At 42.0% G+C, this 8,067-nt stretch overlaps 1 protein-coding gene across 1 annotated transcript in view; it reads left to right on the top strand.

The window, feature by feature from the left end:
* Window positions 1-1,112, top strand: part of SRSF10 (serine and arginine rich splicing factor 10) — a 20,395-nt gene extending 19,283 nt beyond the window's left edge. The window contains exon 6 of the mRNA XM_075264600.1: window positions 1-1,112. This exon is cut by the window's left edge and continues 396 nt beyond it. The gene's annotated coding sequence lies outside the window, so the exon portion shown is untranslated.
* Window positions 1,113-8,067: the final 6,955 nt, after the last annotated feature.

The raw sequence follows: 8,067 nt of genomic DNA on the forward strand, positions 1-8,067 counted from the left end.
ATTAGGATCTTTTACAGTCAGCATAATAGAAAGTTTGTTTTTCTGTTGGCATATGTCTTTAATGTTTTTGCTACCTTTTGAAATGCTAAAAGAAGAGTTTGGTATTGGTGTGTCTAGCGATGTTACTAGCTTGTCTAGCCACAAGACACTAAACCAAAAAGATTGCTAATGGACCATAAAAGTATTCCTCCAGTAAGATTGTATTTGTTTCTACTTGGCTATGTTATGGTTAACCTTGTTCTGCATATTCAAAAAAAAAACACAAAAAAAGGGAAAATACATAGAAGTGGTGCTGCAGATTAGGGTTATTAAAAGTCCCAACCATGTTGTAGCACACACGTGCTGGTGGTAATGCCTGCTATATCCTCCCCTTTGACTAATAGTATTGACATTTCTAATAGTACTTCATATGCTGCAGGGCAGTTTCTAATGTAACCCATACTAGCATGTACTATGACATTTAATTTCATTCATCAAATATGGCTTAAATGCAATGAATTTAAATCAATGTTTCCTTGTTTTAAGTTGTTTTGGGGTTTGTTTGTTTTTTGGTCTTCCCCTTGGTTTTGAAGGAAAAGCTCAACTACTATAGATATGCAATTATTGACCTGAGGAGTGCATTTCACATAACACCTCATGTTTGCATGGTCATATGAGTTGTATTAACGTTCCTCTTACAGAGTGAGAACAACATATGGGTTACTTTAATCAATTTAGACCCTTTTGGGCATTTGGCTGGAGAGCCCTGAAGGAAATGGTGGTTTAACAGACAAAAGCACTGACTTTCTATTCATTTTAGACTAGTAATTGTATGTGGTCAGTGGTTGTACATGTGGACAGATCAGCTCATCTATAATTGTTTAGCAGGTGTCACCTATGGATACAAAAAAAAAAAAATACAGGAAGCGCTACGTAGAGACTGTCTGAACAAGTGGGCATTTGGTCACTTTCTGGTTTGAGTGGTCAATATGTACATTCACATTTGCGATTTCAAAAAACTTCTGTTCTTAAGGCATATTTTCTTATAGTTCATATCCTAAAATGTGTTCTTTAAACAATGTATTTGATATGTTTGTTAAACCATTCTCCATTAAACGTAGTCTTTTATCTTATCCGAATGTCGATGTCTTTAAAATTCTAATCCTATTAGATTGACCTTTTTAGCAATGTTATAATTTCTTCACCCAGGATTTTGTTCCATTCGTATGGCTCATCTGTTCATAATTAATCGAAAACTAGGAAAGTGTAATACACTAGCTTGATAAATACATTCTCAGTTTTTGTATTAATATTCTGCTTTTCCCTCAGTCAATAGTCCACACGTTTGTTTAAAGAAAAAGAATTAAATCCCTCTGGTCATGAATGCCAGCACCTAATCTGTCACTGTGTCAGTTTAGAGGACCTTTCACCACTTGGGGCACATGCGGTTTTATATACTGCTAGAAAGCGACACTGCACTGAATTCAGCACACTGTCGGCTTTCACGATCTGTGCCCCAGGTGAAGAGCTATAGGTGCCGGTACCGTAGCTCTTCACCATCAGAAGCGCGTTCCTGACAATACTGGACAGAATGCGTTCCTCACCGCCCTCACAGTACAACGCTATAGGCTGTGCTGTGAAGAAGGGCATTCTTGACTGACTGTCAGGAACGCCCTTCTGAAGGTGAAGAGCTACGGTAGCAGCACAGATAGCTCTTCACCTGGGTCACAAATCGTGAAAGCCGACAGTGTGCTGAATTTGGCTTTGTAGCGGTATATAAAACCGCATGTGCCCCAAGTGATGAAAGGTCCTGTTTAAATGCCAGTCTCCTTATGCAAATATCCATGTATTCAATAATTCCTTATCTGAATATGCTCAGAACTGTGCACTGAATCAGAGTAGCCTCAAATCCCTCTTGGTTCCTTCACTTAGCTCTTCATGGCCCCCCCCACACACACACACCTTTTTGTTTTCTTTTTCTTTTTTTTTCTTTGCAAACCATTGTTCAAATTTAGTGAATTTTAATCTTGCTTTGATTCAGAAGAGAATCCTGTCCAGAAGATCCACATTCTCCACACAGTTGAACCTTCAATCCACAAAACTCCCAAGCCACATTCAGCATGGGACAGACTTGATTGGTCTGTCATGTGACCCTTTGTTTTCAACTACTGGTCCAGGTATCTCACGGGTGAATAGTATTTTGAAGGGCAGAATAATACTATATCTGGACAGTACAGGACTTGTATGTTATTTATACAGTTTTCCCAATCTCAAGGATCTCTCTACTTTACATTTGTCTTATTGCTGGTAGATGACGCCACCAGACATAGATTGTATATATAAAAGGAGCCCCCCACCAAGTATTGAGCATTTACTGGACATGCGTTTCATTTGGTCAACATTTCTGTTATTTTTATTTTTTTACAGTTATATAATCTAATTTTCTGAGATAAGGACTTTTGGAGTTTCCTTGGCTGTAAGCCATAATCATTGATAGAAAGAAACACTTGAAAAAGTTCACTCTGTAATGACTCAATTTAATATATTTCAATTGAATTACTAAAAAAAAATAAAATTATATTCTAATTTCTTGAGATACACTTGGAGGATATAAAAGGCACATTCAACAAATTCAGCCCAGATTCCACCCAAATGCTACTACTCATTGCTAGAAATCAACATTAAAAATGAAAAACCTGAAAAAGTGAGGGACTGGATACATTGACATTCCCACCAGAAGTGGCAAACGTCTGTGATTTTAAGATAATCCTTTAATAGTCCCACCAGGGGCAAATTCAGTGTGTTTGAAGGTAATACCTCTTGTGTTGTCCACAAAATTTTGATTATTGGCAACTGCAAGGGGTTAATCTGGGTGCAGTTGCAGACTGCGTCTCTTTCTTTGGGCTAAGACCACACAGTGTAAATCCTCTGCAGAATTTCCACAGAGCTATTCTAAAGACCATTCTGCAGGAAAAAAAAAAACACCCAAACTGAAATGTATTTTTGTTTTCCCCCACACCCATGAGGTAGAAGGACCTCCGATTGTAAACTGCTAACAGCCCTACTACCGTCATTAGTAGAGATGAGCGAGTACTGTTCGGATTAGCCGATCCGAACAGCACGCTCGCATAGAAATGCGTACAAAGCTCTGATATAAGCCGGGCAAAACATATTACACACTGAAATGACATATTCCTGGAAAAATTGGCATTTTCACCTTTATAGCAAGACTGACTACCCCAGAATAAATTCCTTCAGGGGAGTATTTTCCAAAATGGGGTCACGTGTTAGGGTCTTCAACTTTACTGGCATTTAAGGACTCTGCAAAAGTGTCATGACATCCACAAACCAAACTTCTAAATCACAAAAAAAACCACGTTGCTCCTTCTCTTCTCTGCCCAGCTATGCTCAAACAGCAGTTTAGACCCAGATATGACATTAAGATCATTATCCTGGGTACACCAGTGTCATACATGTGGGCATAAACTGCAGTTTGGGTACACAGCAGGGCACAGAAGGGAAGGAACGCTATGTAGCTTTTGGAGCGCAGATTTACATGTTTGGATGTCATGTCATCTGTGCAGAGCCTCTAAGGTAGCAGAAAAGTGTACCCTGATATGATATGAGATTCCCTTCCTACCGCAGCCAGTTTTGTTCTAATGGTTTGGCGATGTTTGTGCTTTTTGTCTTCATATTGAACAAGCTATATTATATATATTTATCTGGTGATGACCTAATTTAGAAAGAAGATGCTAATTTCTTCTCAGACAACACCACCCGCCAAGGGGGTACGAGATCAGCTACTCTTCAGTCCCTTACTCAATTGATCTGGTGGGGAGAGAACAATGTAAACAGCAGTACCCATAAGAGAGGAAAAGTACCTAGATTAAGCAGGCTGGCAGATCTTCCTGATTATTGCAAAAAAAATGGGGAATGCCTACAATAGACCTCTGCGTGCAGAGAGAATAACCAGTGCAATCCGTTTCTTTTCTAGACCATCCGGACCATCCAGTGCCAGTGTATGCTCTGAGCCAGGAATGGAAGAATGAGAGAGGTCTTACATTTCCCCTATTATTTCTTATCCCCAGAGTTCTAAGGAAGATCAGGGAGCATGGGGCAGAAGCTATAGTGATAACTCCAAAATAGCCCCATAGGACCTGGTACTCCTACTTCCGATCAATGTCCACCTCGCCTCCTTGGACACTTCCTCTGAGTCAACCTTATACATCAGGATCCTACTGTCCATCCACAGGCTCAAACTAATGGTTTGGAATTTGAGAGGGGAATTCTCTGTAGGAGAGGACTTTCAGGAGAAAGGAGGTGACCTCTAAATTTTATTTTTGTATATATGTCAGACATTTGCAAAATATTGATTTAGACCCTTTAGGAAATCCAAATATGTCTGGGATCTTTTAATTTCCTTCAGATGGGCCTAAACAAGAAGCTCAGAACCAGTACCCTGAAAGTACAGGTAGTGGCCCTTAGCAACCTTTTTGATTTCAGACTATCCAAAAATCCCTGGATCGAGTTTGTTTTTTTGTAGCTTCAACTCAAATTTCGTCTAAACTTAAGTCATCTTTACCCCCACTGGATCTTAAGAAAGTGTTAAGTGCTCTCACTGGTCCACCTTTCAAGCCTTTAGATGAAATACCTATTATATTTCTTCTAGTTACTCTTTGTTGTGGCCATTACATCCACCAGGCAGACCTTAGAGATGCAGGCTCTTTCCTCTCATCCTCCATACACTAAGATTCTGGTCAATAAAGTTATACTAAGGCCAATTCCAAGGTATATCCCCAAGGTCAACTCAGTGTCACAGATCCCTGAAGGTAGATCTGCCTTCCTTTTGTCCCAGTCCTAAAACAGATTTGGAGTGCCCTTTCCACTGCTTAGATGTTAGGAGATGCCTAATTAAATATCTGGAGATTTCTTCTGAGTACAGGAAGAATGAGAACCTGTTTCTTCAATTTCATGGGCCTCATAAAAGCCTTAAGGCTTCTATATCCTCCTCGGCCAGGTCGGTAAAGCAGGCTATTTATTTCACTTGTCTCTCTCCTTAGATCCTCCTCAGGGGTTTGCGGCACACTCAACTAGGGCTATGGCAGCCTCCTGGGCCAAGAGAACGGATGCTCCTTATCTCAGATCTCTAAAGCAACCACTTAAAGCTCTCATCATACTTTTTTTTTTCAGACATTATAGATTTCAGCTGAACTCAAGTGCTCCAGACTGCCCCCCTTCCCTACACTATTACTAATTTAAGCTGATGCCCCACGTTGCGGAAACGCAGCTTTGTTTGTTACAGATTTTGCTGCTGTTTTTTGAGCCAGAGCCTGATTGAGCAGAAGATGGAAGTATAGGAGCTTCCCATCTATTTCCTATTTATTTTGTAGCCATTCTTGGCTTTGTCTCAAAAAACACTGCAAAATCTGCAACAACAAAAAAAAAAAAAAATTGTTTCCACAATGTGGGGCCTTAGCCTAAGTCTCGTATGGATGCTGCCATGGGCGGGTGGTAAACAAGACTTCCAGAAATCCACAAACAGCACCATTATTTCCTCCCTGATGTTGAGGAGTTGTTAGTTTAATAAGTTTGTTATTATTGATATACGAGGCCCACCTAGAATAAGGAGATGAGGGCATAACTTTCCAGATATTTCCATTTTTCCTTTTCTTAAACTTTGTGTGCGCACTTGGGACTTGAATTCCTTTCCAAAGCACTGAGCCACAAGGGCTCCCTTCCCCAAATCCTTCCCCCCCTTAAAGGAAAATTTCTCATTATCAAGAACAGCTTCTTAAATACTAATACATACCTTTAACTGAGTCTCAGTAAAGTTGGTTTTAGCCTTCGGCTTACCATACCTGGAGATGTGTGAGTTCCTTGGGAGTCCAGCGATCCTCACACTCAATGTCATATGACAGGCTGCTATTCACATTAGCTGCAACTTAAAGGGGTTGTCCCATCACAAGGATCCTATCTATACTGCTAGTTTATGTGGATTTAAGACTTTTCCTAAATGCATTGCTTTATCAAAACTGCTTTGTTTGGCCGCTATCTTAATTTATTCATTTCATTGTTTACACTCCGTTTCTATGGCGCTTGGGAATTATCTGCTCATTTGTCAAGTGATGTAGCTGCCTGCTCTCAGAGGGGGAGGGAGGGGCTGGGAGCAGCTCTGAGCTGTTTGTGTCTTTTAAGTAGCGAAGCTTCTCAGATAGGGGAGGTGAGAGCTCTGGGATTTCTGAGCTCTTATCAGTCGGTTTAATTGAATTTAGCCGATAGGGGGGGAGATAAGGACTCCGTTACCTCTCTATGTAATGCAAACTGACTCAAATCCAGCTCTGCTACATCAGTTTCACACTGTAGTAATTCATTTACAACTAATCCCGTGCAAGTGAAACCCCGCCCACCTATGTGCCAAGAGAAGCAGGAACTGAAGAGAGCACAACAGCCTACAGGTTAGTGAACAAGTGTCATTGGAATAGCCCTGTAAGGCAGTGGGTGAAGCCCAGCCTAACTACTGAGCGCAGAACATGGAGCCTGACAAGGGAAGAGAAAACTCCCTCACAACTTCCTTGACTGTGCAGACTGCAGCACAGGTAAGCAAACACAGGGCGCCGACACGAAAAAAAAAAGGGGAGGAAGCTGACAGCGCCCGTAGTAGTAGAAATCGGTGTATTAGTTTCTGCACCGATCACAGAGGGAAAGCTGAAAGCTTACCTTACTGCAGGGCAGTGAAACGAGCTGCAGCACAGCTGAAGAAATGTCAGTAACAACCTGCAGATAAGAAAAAAAGAGATAGAACAAAAAAAAGAGTCTGCACTACAAACATACAGTAGATCTTTCTCTTCAGAAAGATAAGAAGAATAAGAAGGCTGGAAAACCAGACTTTAAAAGTAATAAACACCTTCTTCCAATCCATATAGGAGGCCACAGAGTCTCCTCCACCTGTCCCACTAAACAGACAGAAAACAACACGCATTGTGCTGCTGGTAGGACGTAAGGGAGAAACAATCACCTATAACAGTAATTCTGTAATTGCTGTAATAGGCGGATGCTGGGGACTGTTAGACGCCGGCACAGGCACATCGCTATGCTTCTGCCCTGCATGAAGACAGCAGTGGCAGAAGCGATGCTGTTATTCCGCTCCGGGGTCACATATGCAAAGCCAAGCGGCGAGATGCCGCCGGCCCTGCGTGCAAGCTCATACACCAGTCTAGCCTTCACAATGCTAATACAGACCCGCAGGGTGTCGGGTCTGTATTCGCATTGTGAAGGGTAGACTGGTGTATGAGCGCGCACGCAGGGCCGGCGGCATCTCGCCGCTTGGCTTTGCATATGTGACCCCGCCCACCAATGGCGAGACAAAGCCAGAAGACTGAAGATTTTAGAGGAACAAAGACGGGTAAGTATGCGACGTGGGAATACCCCTTTAAAGGGATCACATTAAAATACCATTTTTTGTGACTAACACGTAGGAATAGCCTTAAGAAAGGCTATTCTTCTCCAACCTTTAGATGTCTTCTCCACGCCGCTGTTCGGTAGAAATTCCAGTTTTCTTCGGTAAGCAAATGAATTCCCCCGTAGCACTGGGGGCGGTCCCCAATGCTCAAACAGTGCGTCCCCAATGCTTCAAGAGAACTTTCCAGCGACGCCTCTATCTTCTTCCGTAACGGCCTCTTCACGCGTCTTCTTCCGGCACTGGAGTGAAACTTCTACACATGCGGCCACAAGAAAATGGCCACTTACACCAGGCGGGCATTCGCAATCGGCTCTGCCCGAGGCCCCACAGCAGAGCCGACTTGTGCATGCATAGAAGTTTCACTCAAGCGCAGGCAGAAGACGCGTGAAGAGGCCGTTCCTAAAGAAGATGGAGGCATTGATGGAGAGTTCTCTTGCAGCATTGGGGGACGTTCCAGTGCTGTGAGAGAACTCATTTGCATACAGACAAAAACGTGATTTCTACGGAACGGCAGCAAAGAGAAGGTAGGAGAACAATAGCCTTTATTAAGGCTTTTCATACGTGTTAGTCACAAAAAAATGCATTTTAATGATAGGATCCTTTTAAGTATTTTATCTACAGACTTTCCA

Source organism: Leptodactylus fuscus, chromosome 2 (assembly GCF_031893055.1).
Source record: "Leptodactylus fuscus isolate aLepFus1 chromosome 2, aLepFus1.hap2, whole genome shotgun sequence".
Lineage (NCBI taxonomy): Eukaryota > Metazoa > Chordata > Amphibia > Anura > Leptodactylidae > Leptodactylus > Leptodactylus fuscus.